A 17,678-nucleotide genomic window follows, 5' to 3' on the forward strand; every position below is an offset into this window, starting at 1 on the left:
AGTTTCTTCTGAAGGTGTGCAGTGAAATTATAAAGTTTTCAGAAGTTGAGGCCAAGATGGCTGAAGAGCAAATTGGAGTGGGTAGGTGGTGAGAAGGAATTTCAAACTTGGGAATTGGAATTATATTTACAAAAAAAAACATTGCAGAGCTGTGGGAGAGAAAAACAGGAGAGTAGGGCTATTTAGATAGCACCATACAGACTTGAGGGGCTGAATGGTCTTCTGTGCTGTATATTTAATAGGCATCAGTATCAGTTGGACCCAGGTGTCAAATGGACAGTTAAGAATCTGGAACATTGAGTTAAAGTGGTCAAGAGATGAGGGCAGGTAATTGGGAAAAACTCCTCATGGAGTGACTATACCTTTAAGAATGTGGGAGGGAGGTATGACCCTGGATCTATAAATGGCTTGCCCGAATTTAGCTCCACTCCTGCTGAGGTTTCGGGTACTAGTGCTGCTGTACTGCTTGTCCCCATCCATCATTAACTGTAAAAGAAAGATGGCTTTAATTGAGATCAAAGCGATTGAAGGAGAATGTGATACTCTGGTAAAGTAGAGCTTCAACAAGCTCAGATTTGCAGAGGTCAAATGTGAAAGGCTGTGCCCTTCCAAATGGCATTGACAGTTGCTGTGAATGGAACGTATTTACAGACGGCCTTGGAGGGACAGCAGGGCTTGAATGTTTGAATATTACATTCTCTTTTCCTTGACTTTCTGTTGTCTGTCTGATGGGTGCTGATTATCTTCCAAAGCTTCACGCGAATGGTGGTTTACATGTGAAGCTAAAGAGTGAACATCGGACTGGCATCAAAGAGGAAAAAGTGATCCTTCAGTTGTAGAGAGACTTGGACACCTCAGGAAGGATATGTTGGTCTAGGAGGAAGTGCAGCACGGATTCACCAAAATTGATATGGAGAAACCACTTCCTCTGGTGCGGCAATCCAGAGCAGTGCACAATCTTTAAATTAGAGAGAGAGGTCATTTAGCAGCGATCGCAGGAAACACATTTTTCATAGAAAGGTAGTCAAAATGTGGAACACCCTTCCTAATAGCACTAACAGCACTGTGGGTGTACGAACTGCATCAGTTAAAGCAAGCAGCTCACCACCACCTTTTCGAGGGCAATTCGGGATGGGCAATAAATTGACCTTTCTTGTGATACTCGCATACCATAAATGAATTTCAAAACAAAAAGCTGTGGATGTTAGAACAAATTAAATTTTCAAGACCACGACTGAAAAATTTATTTAGGATATGGAGCAAAGGCAGGTAAATCAGGATATGTTGCAGATTAGAAAAGATGTAATTAATGTTTGAAAGGCTGAAGGGTCTACTCCTGTACTTAAGAGTATTGCAGTCTGACTGATCCCTGTGCTTCACCACTGACATAGAAACAGTGTTTCCTAACTGTAGCATCCACATTAACTGCTTCAGTTAAACCCAGCACAGATTAAGATGGGTGGCATTGCTGGTCTGTGAGTCTCAGTGCAAACTCTGCATTTCCTAGCCAAGTCACTGGTGGGCATCAGCTGCTTCTACTTTGATGAGCCAAAATACTTGTGTCTCAATGGTTTGATTGTCAGATGCTTTGAGCATTGGCTTAACTGAGTTAACTAATACTGGGAATACAATAAATAGTCTCAGGGTCATGGGCCTAAGAAAAATCAGCCAGAGCAATAGGTCCCCTGAAAGTTCATTGGGTAACAGAGTCATGTGAGGCCTCTTCCTGGTTGATTAGCTTCTAGGTACTTTGTAGGTTCACACGTGCAGAATGCCCAAAGGTTCTTGGGACATGGGCAATGGCAAAGGCTGCATTTATTACTCCTCTAGTTGTTTAGAACACATTGAATCAACAACATAGCATGTGACTGGAGTTATGTGTAGGCCCAGGCTGGGTAACGATGGCAGGTTCTCTTCCGTGAAGCAAAATCAGTGACACAGTTAGATTGTCTTTTACAAAGATCCAAAAGTTTTCCATGGTTTTTCACAATTTGTCATAGTTATGATCTCATGTGACCAACATTATAACAATGTCAACTTGCATTTATATGGCTCCTTAAATGTAGAAAATGTGCCGAAGTGCTTCACAAGACCTTAATCGGACAAAGATAACTGCTGAACTAAATGGAAGAGCGATTAGGAGGAGCAACCAAAAGTTTAAACTGGGGAGGGTTTAGGAAGAGTCTGAAAGGAAAATGGATAATTGGGGAGGCCAAGTGAATTTCAGAACTCAAGTTTAAACAGTTGAACATAGCAGACAGTGAGTTGGAGTTACGGTTGGGGGTGGAGGAAAGCAGAATTCTGGGCTTGAGTATTATATGGCTGGAGATGGAGACTGGAATAGTGAAGGTCTCCAGGCCATAGAGGGATTTGAACACCACATGAGAAAGTTTAAATTGGCAGCATTGGTAAACCAGAAACCAAAGTATGTCAGTGAAAACAAAATTGATGAGTGAGCAGTACTTGGTGTTGGATGAGATATGGACAACCAAGGGTACATGAGAATCATTGAGCCTGTTTGACGTTTTCCGCAGCAGAGAAAGAAAGACTTGCATTTATATAGTGCCTTTGGTGACCTCAGGATGTCCCAAAGTGGCTTTACAATCAGTGAGGTATGTTGAAGGGAGGCTGAAGCAGGGTGAAGGTGGTGATTCATGGAGAAGCATGTAAGTGGTTTTTTTGATGGAGGGAACTTGGAGTTGGAAACTCAGTTCAAAATCAATAGAATGCCGAGGTTGTGAACTGTCTGCTTCAGCCTGAGGCAGTGACCAGAGAGGGGAATGAAGTTTGTAGCATGGGTATGGAATTTGTGGTAGGGGCTGAAGACAACGTCTCAACATTCCCAATGATTAAGCGGAGAAAATGTTGGCTCCAGGACTGGATATTAGATCAGCATTCTGACAGCACGGACGCAGTGGAAGGTGGTGGACAGGCAGAGTTGGCTACACTCGTGGAATCTGAACCCATGTTTTCAGATGATTTTGCCAAGGTTCAGGTGTGAATGAGGAAGACATGGGATCAAGGATAGATTGTTGGGAAATCCAGAGGCAAGAGAGTGGGAGCAGGAAGAAAAGCTAACAGAAGAAAGATGTTGTTAGAGAATGGTGCAGTTGACCAGGCTGCAGAATATTCCAGAAGGATGATGAGGGATAATGCACCACTGTTATAGGCACAAGGAGGCCTTTTGTGACTTTGAATAGGGCCATGTTAGGGCTGTAGCAGGGACAAAACACCTTATTGGAGCAGTTCAAACATGGTGAGAGAAGGAGCAGCACTGATTTGGGAGGCTACAAGGATTTAGAGAGAAAAGGAAAATTAGAAATGGGTGCAGTCATTTTCAAGGGTCAAAAGTGGGTGATGACAGTGGTTTTAAATGGTAAAGGGAATTATTGATGATTTTGGCTAGCATGTGAGCCAGGGAAAGAAGTTGGGCCTCATAGACAAGATGAAAGATGGGATCAGGATTAGGATGAGACTGTGGGGATGTCTGGAGGGCAAGTTGAGGGATGGGGGCAGGAAATGAACAGAAGTTCATTAAATATCTGTTTCGCACCTCATTATTTGTGGTGTTTGAACTCAGGACCTTGGGATTTCTAGTCCAGCATCAAAGCTGTGAAGTTTACCACACTTCACTCGAATTGAAGTTCCAGAAAACTGGTGGAATTAAATCTCAGCCTGGGTGAGAAGGGGAGATCTGTAAAACAAAAGACTGAGAGAGGTTACAGCATTGAAGGTGAGTCTGAGCTGGTTTTACTCTGACTTCCTGAGCTCATTCTCTGCAGATGTCTGGGAGGTGTTCAACTGGGTAACTGGATCCCATCGCTCCAGGTTAGTCAACATATGAAGTTAATCAAAAATCTTCTCGTGTCCCTTAACTCATGTTTGCATCCAGATGCTGAGGATGTGATTTATTTCAGCATTTTGTCCTCTCAAAGTAAGGTGCTCCCATTCTCGAGTGTGCACAATTCTTCAAATAAAGGGTTTTATCCAACCCAGTGTTGTTCTGTGTAACTGACAACAGGTTGGAACAGTATTTGTGCCAACACTCATTCTCAGAATAACTGTCGGCCTGGGCGGTCCCTGTGGTTTAATTACCATAAAACTATACATTTTTTTGTTCTAATTTCAAGATTTGTGACAAGGAAAAGATCACCCACTATTCGAATCAAATCCAGCTCAGGTATAGCATAGGCTACAGTTCCCTTTACAATGTCCCATCAAATGGATCAGATGCAGGGTAATTCTTTTCTACACTGTCCTGTCAAACATTCCCAGAGCATGTATAACTAATAAGATGCTAAGTAAACCTTTTGCAACAACAGCCTATTCAGGGATTCTGAGTATTGCTTAGATACATGTCAGGCTTCCTCATGTGACTGGCTCTAACTAACTGACACCTGAGCTATAATTAGCTGGACAGCGAGGAAGGGGTGGATATGGGTACAGGTCTTTTTTGGTTCTCTGCTGAAGGCAGGTCTGACCCACAGCACCACAATCTTCACCACAGGTAGGTCAAAGAAGCAGGTCCTGAATCCACCCGAGGCAGAATGGAGATCGAGCCCTGTTGGCACCAATCTGATCCACACCAGCCGACAGACAATCAGACCCCTGAAGAAACAAAAATAAGAATACCTGGAAAAACTCAGCAGGTCTGACAGCATCTGTGGAGAGGAATACAGTTAATGTTTCAAGTCCGTGTGATTCTTCAACAGAACTAAGGAAAAATAGAAGAGAGGTGAAATATAAACTGGTTTAAAGTGGGGGTGGGACACGTAGAGCTGGATAGAGAGCCAGTGATAGGTGGAAATTGCCAAAAGATGTCATAGACAAAAGGACAAAGAGGTGTTGATGGGGTGGTGATATTAGCTAAGAAATGTGCTAATGGGTGACATTAAGGGTAGAAAGCAGGACGAGCAAGGTACAGGTAGCCCTAGTGGGGGTGGGGGTGGGGTGGGGTGGGGGGAAGGGATCGAAATAGGCTAAAAGGTAGAGATAAAACAATGGATGGAAATACATTTAAAAATAATGGAAATCGGTGGGAAAAGAAAGATCTATATAAATTATTGGATAAAAGGGGGATCGGAAAGGGGGTGGGGATGGAGGAGAGAGTTCATGATCTAAAGTTGTTGAACTCAATATTCAGTCCGGAAGGCTGTAAAGTGCCTAGTCGGAAGATGAGGTGCTGTTCCTCCAGTTTGCGTTGAGCTTCACTGGAACATTGCAGCAGACCAAGGAAGGGCATGTGAGCATGAGAGCAGGGTGGTGTGTTGAAATGGTAAGCGACAGGGAGGTCTGGTTCATGCTTGCGGACAGACCGAAGGTGTTCTGCAAAGAGGTCGAGGTGTCTGATTTGCTGTGGCAACGTACACTTTTACATACATGTTGTAGCCTGGAACTCGGGATAGCGATGGTTAATGCTCATAGGAACAGGAGTTGGCTATTTGGCCTGGTGAGCCTGCTCTGCCATTCTATTAGATCATAGCTGATCATCTACCTCAATGCCACTTTCCTGCACTATCTCCATATCCCTTGATGTCATTAGTCACCAGAAATCTATTGATTTCTGTCTTGAACATGCTTAATGACTGAGCTTCCACAGCCCTCTGGGATAGAGAATTCCAAAGATTCGCCACCCTCTGAGTGAAGAAATTCCTTCTCATTTCAGTCTTAAATGGCCTACTCTTATTCTGAGACTACGTCACCTGGTTTTAGACTCACCAGACAGGGGAACACATCTTACCTACATCAACCCTGTAAGAATTGTGTAAGTTTTAATGAGGTCACTTCTCATTCTTTGAAACTCTAGGAAATACAGACCCAGTCTCCTCAATTTATCCTCAAGACAACCCCATCATCCCAGGGATTAATTTGGTGATCCTCTGTTGCACTGCCTCCGTGGCAAGTGATTCCTTCCTTGGATAAGGAGACCAAAACTATGCACAATGCTCTAGGTGAGGTCTCACCAAGGCTCTGTATAACTGCAGCAAGACATCATTACTCCTGTACTCAAATCCCCTCGTGATGAAGGCCAACATACCATTTGCCTTCCTAATTGCTTGCTACACCGGCATGCTAGCTTTTAGTGACTCATGAACAAGGACATCCAGGTCCCTGTGGAGCTGGAGAGGCAGCGGATCTGCGAGGAACCAGCCTGGAGCAGGTGGATATAAATTGGGGCTGAGGCTTGAGTCCTACATTTACCTGGAAGTTGGAGAGGCACACCAGTCAGATACTTGGAACCAGCCCATGCTCAGTTCAAATGAACAGTGAGAAAAAAAGTGACATTACAGCAAAGAAGCAATTTGGGTGGAAAAGAAACTGGCTGTTTGGTGAGTATCTAGTAAGTGGTTCAGGTCTATTCTATTCCTGAGGTTTAAAATGGTATAGGAACTGTGCTTTTGTTAAGATTTATTAAGTTAGGGCCAAGTAAAGTAGAATGAAGTTAATATAAATATACCAAAGTAAAATAACTTCACTTACATTAATTTTAAGATATGGCAGGGCAGCTCAGTTATGTGGAATGCATGTCTTATAGGGTGTGGGAAGTCGTGGACACTACCAGTGACAGATGACCACAAGTGTAGGAAGTGTCACCAGCTGCAGAAACTTAAGCTCCGAGTTTCAGAGCTCAAGAGGCTGGAGTCACTGTGGCATATCCATGAGACTGAGTGCCATGTGAATAGCATGTTCAGAGAGGTGGTCACACCTCAGGCCAGGAGCATGGAGGCAAAAAGGGAATTGCTGACCACCAAATAGTCCAAGAGAACCAGGCAGGTAGTGCAGGAGGCCTCTGAGGTCCCGCTCATTTTGGATGCTGGTGAGGGTGTTGGTTCCTTGGAGGAGTGCAGTCAGAGCCAAGTTCATGTGTACTGTACAAGAGGGGAAAAGAAGAGAAGAGCAGTAATGATAGAGGATTCATTAGATAAAGGAACAGACAGGTATCTCTGTGGTCCTAGACCTGACTCCAGGTTAGTATGATGCCTCCCTTGTGCCAGGGTCAAGGATGTCACGGAGCAGCTGCAGGACATTCTTCCGCGGGAGTATGAACAGCCAGAGATCAATGTCTGTGTCAGTACCAATAACTTAGGTAAGAAAGGGAATGAGGTCCTGAAAGCAGATTTCAGGGAGCTAGGAAGCAGAAGAAAAGCAGACCTGAAAAGCAGTAATCTCAGGATTACATCTGGTCCCACATGTTAGTGAGCAGAGAAATAGGAGAACTGAGAGATTGAACACGTGTCTGGAGAACTGGTGCAGGAGGAAGGACATCAGATTTATGAGGCATTGAGACCGGTTCTGGGGCAGATGGGGCCTGTACAAGATGGATGGGCTGCATCTTGGCAGGACTGGGACTAACATCCTCGCAGGGGGATTCACGAGAGCTGTTGGGGAGGGTTTAAACTAGGTTGGCAGGGGGATGGGAACCTGAGATGGAGCTCAGATTTGAGGTAAGCAAAACTGGTAAAGAGGAGTAGAAAAGTTGCAAACAGAAATAGAAGACAGATGAAGCATAAGCAAGCATCAAACAGTATCAGAAGAAGGAATAAAGCAGAGTTAAAGGCATGATTAGAATGCACGTAGCAGTCGCAAAAAGGTAATATCTACCCTCTCTGGGCTGGTTCATGATCCATTACCTCTCCAACTCCAAAGGAACTTGGGTGTTCTTGTTCATGAGTTACTAAAAGCAAGCATGCTGGTGCAGCAAAGGTTGATTTGAATGCACAAATTGAGGCAAATGGGTATGATTTGATTACCCTTACAGAGACATGGCTACAGGGTGAGCAAGGTTGGGAATTGATTATCCAAGGATATTTAGCAGGGACAGGCAAAGAGGATAAGGAGGTGGGGTAACACTCTTAACGAGAGACAAGATTAGTACAGTGGTAAGACAGGATCTTAGATCGAAGGATCAAGATGTAGAATCAGTTTGGATGGGGCTCAGAAACAGCAAGGGGAAGCAAGGAGTTGTTTATAGGTCACCAAACTGTAGTGGCAATGCTGGGCAAAGTATAAATCAGTAAATTAGAGATGCATATACTGTGGGCGATACAGTAATAATGGGCGACTTCAATTTACACATTGACTGCATTAACCAAATCAGCACTAATGCTGTGGAGGATGAATTCCTAGTGTGTGTGCAAGATGGGTTTCTGGATCAGTACTTTGAGAAGCCAACTATGGATTGGGCTATTTTGGATTTAGTGTTGGGTAATGAGAAAGGGCTCATTAATAACTTTGCTGTAAAGGAGCCTTTGGCAAATAGTGACCATAATATTATAGAATTTCACATTAAGTTTGAATATGATATAGTTCGGTCTGAAATTAGGATCGTAAATCTGAAGAAAGGAAATTATGAGGGGCAACGCCCAAAGAGAAAGGTAAATCGAACATAAGCAAAAGAAGTTAAAGATTGCATTAAATCAAAGGAAGTGTCTTATAAGGATGCCAGAAAAAGTGGTAAGCCTGAGGATTTGGAGAAATTTAGATCCCATAAGGGAGGACCAAGAAACTGATTAAGAAAGGGAACAGAGAATATGAATGCAAACTAGCGAGGAACATAAAGGTGGACTGTGAAAGCTTCTTTAGTATGTGAAAAGGAAAAGTTTAGCTAAGACAAATCTGGACCCATTACAGGTAGGGACAGGGGGATTTATAATTGAGAACAGGGAAATGTGGACAAACTAAACAGTTACTTTGCGTCTGTCTTCACGGAAGAAGATACAGAAAATATCATAGAAATACGTGGTGACCAAGGGACTTGTGAAACTGAAGAACTAAAAGAAATCAGTGTTAGTAAAGAGGTAGCACTTGAAAGCTTAACTGAATTGAAGGTGGATAAATCCCCTGGATCAGATAAGCTTCATCCCAGTGTGTTGAAAGAGGTGGCTAGAGAGATAGCAGATACATTGGTAGCTTTCTTTCAAAACACTAGATTCTGGAAAGGTTCCTGTTGACTGTAAAGTAGCAAATGTAGCCCTACTATCTAAGAGGGCAGGAAGAGGGAGAATGGAGAACTACAGACCTATTATTCTGACATCAGTAGTAGGGAAAATATTAGAATCCATTATAAAGAATGTGATAACCGGACATTTAGAAAAGAATGGTAAAATTGGGCAGTCAACATGGATTTTTACTTGGAAGGATCAGTGCTGGGGCCACAGATGTTCACAATCTATATGAAGCATTTGGATGTGGGGACCAAATGTAATGTTTCCAAATTTGCTAATGACACCAAATTGGTTGGGAAAGTAAGTTGTGAGGAGGATGCAAGGAGGCTTCAAGGGGATTTGGACAGGCTAAGTGAACAGGCTGGAACATGGCAGATGGAATATAATTTGAATAATTGTGAAGTTCTTCACTATGGCAGAAAAAAAACAGAAGGGCACAATATTTCTTAAATGCTGAGAGGTTGGGAAGTACATGTGAGGAGCTCCAATTTCTTTCCCCCACTGGCTGACTAGGAATATCTCCCACTTTTACCACCTGCCATGGGCATATGTTGGAAAGATTTACAAGTTGATACTCTACCTGTTTGGTCATGTTATGAACACAGCTGCAAGGTACTGGAATGGGACTTGAACCCGGAGCTTCTGGCTCTGAGGCCAGAAGGCTTGCTATGGGTACAGTTATGGAGGTGGAATTAATTGGCCTTTGTGATGGAGTCAATATGGGGTCTGACATAACTTCAGGAGAGAAAAGCAATTGGTGAGAGGGGATTGTAGATATAGAAGGGATTGAAAAGGATGGTTTTGGTCTCTTGGCGTTGTGTTGGAGAAAGTCCAAAGCTGGACATCAGGCAAGTTGAGAGTTGGGGACTGGGTGGTGGTGGTGGACAGGGTGAAGAGGTTGAGCTGGGAATTGTCGTGCATATAGAAATGACTCCCTTTCTGTGGATGGATAGTATATGGATGAAGGGGAACCAAAGAACTCCAAAGTTAATAGTGTTGGGGGGAGAAGGGAAGCCAGTGTTGGAAATACTCTGGAACATTTGAATAGGTACAAGTAGAACCAAGTGACGGCTGCCTCATGGAGCTGGATGACAGAGGGAGGTGCTGACAAACAATAGCATGGCCAAATTTGGCAAACATTGAGGAGAATAGAGCAGTTGAGCACAGTGGAAATAGGTGCACGGTGTCTCCTCTGGTGATCCCAGAGTCTGTGATAGCTATGCTCTCCTGCAGCAGCTTCTGCATCTCAGCACAGTGAAGAGAACAGGGGTCAATGAGAGCATCATTCTATCCCCATGAATCACACCCATTATAAGAATGGTATTAAAACCTGTAAATAGCTAAGGAAATTTCAAGTGTTAGTCACAATGTTCATTTACTCCTTTCAACCGAGATGGTATCTTGCCCATTGGACCTTGACCCTTACCTGAGGCCTCCCAATAAAATTGGAATAAAAATCCAATACTTCTCCAAGTCCAGCAACGGAGTGTCAACTGAGATTGTGTTCAAGTCTTTGGAGCGAAGCTTAAAACCGCAACCTTCTAACCCAGCTCCAAATACAGTGAACCCTAAAAGCTGTTTAATCATGTCACTCTTCAATGAGTTGAGCTGATGAGTGCTGAGGCCTAAAGAGCAATGAGGGCCATTACCTTGGAACACACTATCTAACACCATAGTGGGAGCTGCATCGTCACAAGGACAGCAGTTGTTCATTATCACCTCCTTGGGGAAAAAACTAGAGGTGGGCAATAAATGCCAGCCTTACCATTGATACCCACATCCTGAAAACAAATAGATATATTTCCAGCAAGGACTGTGATAAAGCAACATTCCGTGATTTTTTTCTCTGTCACAAGCTCAAGAGGGAGCTGGATATATTGAGGGTATATGAGATTGAGCAGTTAGTGATGTGATTTTCTGAACTGTAGGAACCAAGTAGGTGAATTTAAATGGTGACCCAAAACCTGATGCTCCTTTATGTGATGACAGGCTAGGATCTATGAAACTCATAATTCGGATTTTGCTCTTACCCTTATGACCCTGGACTATATATATCCACTGATCTTCTTAAGGTGTACATAGCACAGCTGCAGATTGTGTTAACATGAGCCAGAGGGGGAGTGTGCATTCAGTCAGGATGCACTACCTATTCCTGACTTCTTAGTGACATGGCTAAGCAGCCTTTAGGATTCTAACTGTATGAGAAGCTGAGACACAGGCTTGTGACTTCACTCCAGAGACTTGAGCACATCATCTCAATGGAGCTGACATTCTATTGCATACTGAGGGAGAGCTGCACTATCGTAGGTGCAGTCTTTCATATGAGAAGTTAAACCAAGGGGGCCTGTCTGCCCTCTGAGGTGGATGGAAAGCTACTTGAAGAGCAGTGGAGCTCTCCCCTAGTCAACGTTTATCCCTAAACTAATAACAATAAAACAGATTATCTGGTTATCACAATGATATTTGTGGGATCTTGCTGTGTATAAATTGGCTGCTCTCTTACATTATAACACTGACTACACGTCAAAAATACTTCATTGTCTGTAAAGTGCTTTGGGAGGTCGGGAATTCATGAGAGGTGCAATTTAAATGCAAGTTCTTTCTTTTCACAATATTCACCTGCGTTTGGGCCACATGCATGGACCACCAGAGCTCTCAATCAAATGTTGACAATCACACTGCGTCTTCAAGGTTTCAGAATCTCTGGTCTCGCTGTCCATTAAGCAGTGTCTTCCAAATGTTGACGGGGATGAGGGTAGCTGAGCATCTGGTTTGGGGAGGTGGGGTTAGGAAAAGGGAACCGCACAGTTAAATGGAGGCCGAAAGTTTGTTCTTTGGGTTTCAGTGATTTTTCCCTTTCAGAATAGAGTCTGCCTTCTGACAATGGTTAGTGATCTGGCACTTACTACTTATTTTGATGGCTCACCGTCAGTGTCAGTAATATTTGGGTTGTCAAATGACTTTACGCCATGTTCTGGCTCCTTCAATTTTTCCTGTAATATGTCATTACAGCACCATCAGCAGATGCAGTGTTTTTGGAATTCAGTTGGCAGTTGCCCTGTTTGATATATTGATAACCCAAATGAGCCCCAAAATAGATTCTAGCTGTAACTTGGATAATCCTTATGTTTCAAATATAAACCTTCTAATCACAGAACCTTATAGCACAGGAGGCCATTCACCCTAGTGTCCCTGTGCTGGCTCTTTGAAAGATCTGTCCAATTAGTCCCACTCCTTTGCTTTACCCCAAACAGCACTGCACATTTTACCCTTTCAAATATATATTTACTTCCCTTTTGAAATTTACTACAGAATCTGTTTCCACCACCCTTTCAGACAGTGCATACCAGATCATCATAACTCTCTGTTTAAAAACTAGTTTCACCTCCCCTCGGATCCTATGCCTAATTATCTTATATGTGTGTCCTCTGGTAACTGACCCACCTGCCAGTTAAAAGTTCTCTAGCTTTAATAAGCTGGTTAATGAATTGCTATCCCCAATAGGCAAGGAGAAGATTAAAAATAAAAGTAACCAGCCCTCTGAAAGTGACCATCTAGCTTGATATATGCAGAAGGACCACCTTATAGTGCGGGGGTAAGTTGTGGGGGTGAGGGTGGGCTGATACCTGTGGATTAGTACTCTCCTGGGAAAGAAAGGAGATAAGGAACAAACCAAAAGGAAGCTTTGGGTAAGGAATGTTGCTTCTTTTAAATGGAAACAGTGAGAGGCACAGGCCTCAACTTCTCCCTCCCTCCACCCCCACCCCCCACTTTGCTGGCAGGCCGGCCGGATTTAATCCTAGATTTTGGTTTCCAGCGTCTGCATACGATTAAACAGCAGATGTGGGGGCAGCTGTTCCATTCTTTTCAACTTTGATCATCACAGTCAAGAGGAGCAGGCAGCAGAATCCACGCCCAACATGTGCGGCTGTGGAGTCAAAGTCAGGATTGATCAATAACAAGTTGGAAACAAGAGACGGTCGGGTGAAAAAGGGGGCTAAACTGATAACCATGGTAACGGACCCAGTCCCAAAGCCCAGAAATGACGAAGCAAGTAGGAGAATAAGCAGTGGCAAGGTCTCTTTACCCACAATTATTTTCTTCCCCTGACTCAACCTTTCTGCTTTCCAAAACACTTTTTTGTGACATTTACTGTAAGGAATTCAACAGAAATCCAACCATAGACTGCTATCAACCACAACAGATTAATAGAAAAACCTTCTTTTGCTATTTGTCGTGCTATTGTTGAGAAGCTATGCCCAAGGAGCAGGGCAGAGCTGAAAAAAATAGGAGAGAAAACAAGGTAAACTTGGAGGTAAGGAGCTCGGCAAATTGCAGTTCCCAGCATTCTGATGATTGAGATATGATCTAATGGAGGAGTTTAAAATGATAAAAGGAATTCTTCAGGGTAGTGGGAAACTATCGCCTCTGGTGGGGGAATCCAGAGCAAGGGGACATCGTTTTAAAATTAGAGTTCGACCATTTGGCAGTGAAACCAGAAAAAAAAAGTCACGGAGAGGGTAGTGGAAATCAGGAACCCACTCCCTCTTAATGACTGTGGATGCTGGATCCATTGAAGCACTTGGGACTGGAACTTATAGTTTTGGCACTGAAGGCAGCTCAGGAGTGCCCCCTATAGGATTCAGATACACAAAACATAAAATGTCACTGTCAAACACAATCACAAGAAGAGGGCACAGACTCAAATTCAGCAGAGGGAAGGTAAGAGACAGTTCAGATTTAATTCCTTCACTCAGTGCCGGTGAATGAATGGAATTGATTTTGAATTTGTTAGTACAGCGAGTTTGATAAGTACTTCTAAAAATATTTAAGATGATTGTGTGATGTGTGGTAGAATAGTTTCCAGAGATTGGGCTTTACTGGTTATATATGTCCCAAAGTTGCTAGATATCCAGTAGATTCATTAAAACTATATCCCCTAAAAATGGCGCACCCACACATTTGTACATTCACCAAACACACCTTCAAATGGAGACTATTGGGAGATAGCCTTGACCAAGTGGAAACGCTCTCATCTCAGAGTCCAACATTGTTGGTTTGATTCCAATGCAGAGACCTGAGTACATAAACTGGACTAACACTCCAGTGCCATACAGCTTGTTGTCCTTTAGATGAGACCCAAACACTCCTGCCCCAAGTCCCTGGACTTACTTGCTCCGGGGATTCATGGGCCTTGATCATCGTCTTCTGCTGTAGTCCCAGCAGCTGCCACTGGTGTCTTCTTGGCGCTGCTGGGACTCACGGAGCTGCTGGCCAATCGGATTGGCTGGTAGTTCCAGAGGGCAGTGGTGTTGAGGTTACAATAAATCAGCCATGATCTTATTGAATGGCAGAGCAGGCATGAGGGGCTGAGTGGCCTACAACTGCTTCGAATTCCTATGTTCGTATAAGACATTAAACTGATGATGAACTGCCCTCAGGTGGGTGTAAAAGATCTTACGGCACAATTCAAAGAGCAAGGTAGTTCTCGGTCAATATTTAGCACTCAACCGACAGATTATCTGGTCTTCATCTCGTTGGTGTTTCACATTGACTGCCTCATTTCGAACACCTTGGCTGCACTTCAAAAGTAATTAATTGACGAAAGTACGTTGGGTCATCTTGAGGTTGTGAAAATGCAACAATTTTTTTCACCACTCAGTTGTACAACAGTGTAACTGAGCAACACGATAGGCTTCCTGTTCCCCCCTTCTGTTGGAAAATGGACATTGGGATTTGGCTTACAAGTCAAAAAGCCTCCTGACTGGACCTGATCCAGCCTTGCTTATGATGAATGTTTTTCTGAATAAATTACTGGAGAATAACCATCTCTCATGGAACCATACTTCAACAGGAGCAGGAACCGAGAAGCTTAGGCCTCCAAAAAATAGCATCTTGTCCCAAACCTAGAGCTGAATAATATTGGGGGGGGTGGGGGTGGGGGGGGGATGCGGTGTTGGATGGCAAGTAAACCCCCGCCCCTGGAAAGCAAGTCAGCATGGAGCCAACACGCTCCACACCAACCTGCCCTGCAGAGCGAAATAATGAGGGCCGAGTGGGACATCCGCCCCTCATTGTGTCCAGCAGCACCAGGAAGGCGTCACTGGCAGCTTCCGGGACTACAGGAGAAGATGACGATCAAGGCCATGGATCCCTGGAGCAGGTAAGTCTGGGGTGGGTTTAGGGAGGAAGGGAGGAGAGGGGAGTTACGACTTAAGGGACCTAAGAGGGAGGCTGCCCACGATAGGCAAAGGGCAGCCACCAAAGAGTGATGTCATGAACCCCCTGTCTTCCCACTCTATAAACATTTGATTTTTAAGAAATCTGTCTTCTCGCTTCTGTCGGCTGTCCATGCCAAACGTCTTATGGTGTGGGCAGCATGTTATCAGGGTCAATTGCCCTCCCACCACAGGAAACAAGTGCCAGGAATTTTTTGCTGAACTACCTTCTTCCACTACAACACAGAGACGGTGGGGGGGGGGGGGGGGGGGGGGGGTGCGAGGGTGAGAGTTTGCATCAGGGAGAATGTGTGCGGTGGAGTGGGGAGAGCGGGCAGTGTGAGGGGGAGAAAGCCGAGAGAAAGATAGCACAGATAGGGAGGGAAAGAAAAGAGATACAGAGAGAGAAAGAGCACACCAAAACAAGGCAGGCAGAGCAAGAGAGACTGATCCAAGAGATAAGAGGGCAGAGATGGAGATAGAGCAGAGAGAAAGGGCACTGAGGGGGAGTGCAGGAGACCACTGAGAAAGAGAGGGCACTAAAAGGGAGAATGAGAGAGGGCAGGAGATCTGGGGGAGAGCGAGTGGGAGAGAACAGCAGGAGACATGGAGTGCACCAAGTAAGCTGGAGCACAGAGGGAGAGAGAGCACGTACCGCGAGAGAGAAGGGACAGACTGAGTGCACGCAGTAACTGGGCGTGTGCACCGAGCGCAAAACAGGAGTGTGTCTGCCGACAGTAACCGAGTTTGAGCGCGCATAGTTACCCGGAGTGAATATGCCCAGTGTAAATGAGGAATTAGCGCACAGAGTGACTGGTAGCGAGCAGACCGAGAGCAGGCCAGGAGCGAGCGCGCCCAACATAAATCAGCAGTGAGTGCGCGAAGTGTAAACCAAGAGCGAGTGTACAGAGAATAAACCAGGAATGAGTGCGCAGAGTGAAATCGGGGGTGAGTCGCTGAGTGTAACCGGATGTGAGTGTGCAAAGTGTAAATCAGGAAGGAGTGTGCAGCGAGCAAACCAGAAATGTGCACAAAGGGAGTAAACCTGGAATGAGGAGGCAGAGAGCAACCAGGAGTGTACAGAGAGTAACAGGGAGAGGGTAAACTAGGAGCGAGTGCGGAGAGAGTAAACCGGGCGCGAGTACGCAGAGTGTATCAGAGAGAGGGTAAACTAGGACTGAGTGCACCAAGAGTAAACCGGGAGCGAGTGCGCAGAGAGATGAGGAGCGACTGTGCAGAGTGTAAACCAAGGAGGTGGCAAAGAGCAACCAGGAGTGAGTGTTCTGAGTGTGAACCAAGAGAGAGCGCACGCAGAATGTAAACTGGGAGTGAGTGTGCAGAGAATATACCAGGAGTGTGTGTGCTGGGTGTAAACCAGATGTGAGTGCGCCGAATAAGCAAGGAGCGTGTGCGCAGTGTGTGACTGGAGGTGAGTCGCAGAGTGTCCGGGAGTGACTGCATTGAGAGTAACCAGGAGTGAGTGCGGAAAGTGTAAACCAGCAGCGACTCTGCAGAGGGGAACCTGGAGCGAGTGCGCAGAGTAAACCAGGAGTGCACTGAGAGCAAACCAGCAGGGACTCTGCCAAGTAGACCAGGAGTGAGTGCGCCGAGAGTAGACCAGGAGTGAGTGCGCCGAGAGTAGACCAGGAGTGCGTGCGCCAAGAATAAACCAGGATTGAGTGCGCCGAGAGTAAACCAGGAGTGAGCGCGCCGGGAGTAAACCAGGAGTGAGCGCGCCGGGAGTAAACCAGGAGTGAGCGCACCGAGAGTAAACCAGGAGTGCGAGTGCCGAGAGTAAACCAGGAGTGAGTGCGCAGAGAGTAAACCAGGAGTGAGTGCACAGAGAGTAAACCAGGAGTTAGTGCGCAGAGAGTAAACCAGGAGTTAGTGCGCAGAGAGTAAACCAGGAGTTAGTGCGCAGAGAGTAAACCAGGAGTTAGTGCGCCGAGAGTAAACCAGGAGTTAGTGCGCCGAGAGTAAACCAGGAGCTAGTGCGCCGAGAGTAAACCAGGAGTTAGTGTATCAAGTGTAAACCAGGAGTGACTGTGCAGAGAGTAAACCAGTAATGAGTGTGCAGAGAGTAGACTGGGAGTGAGTGTATAGAGAAAGACCAGGAGCGAGTGTGCCAAGAGTGAACCAGGAGTGAGGGTACAACCAGGGATGAGTCGCAGCGTGTAACCAGGGGGGGTGAGTAACTGGGAGTGTGTGTGCAAAGTGTAAACCAGAAGTGAGAGTGCCAAAAGTAAACCAGGAGTGAATGCGCCAAGAGTGGGTGCGTAGAGTAACTGGAGTGAATGTTCTGAGTCTAATCCAAGAATGAGTGCACGCAGAAAGTAAATTGCGAGTGAGTGTGCAGAGAATATACCGAGAGTGTGTGTGCTGGGTATAAACCAGATGAGTGCACTAAATGTAAACCAGGAGTCAGTGCGCCGAGTAAAAGAGGAGCAACTGTGCCGAGTAAGCCAAGAGCGAATGCACCAAGAGTAAACTGGGAGCGAGTCCACAAGAGAGTAAA

The sequence above is a fragment of the Carcharodon carcharias genome, chromosome 6, assembly GCF_017639515.1.
Source record: "Carcharodon carcharias isolate sCarCar2 chromosome 6, sCarCar2.pri, whole genome shotgun sequence".
Taxonomy (NCBI): Eukaryota; Metazoa; Chordata; class Chondrichthyes; order Lamniformes; family Lamnidae; genus Carcharodon; species Carcharodon carcharias.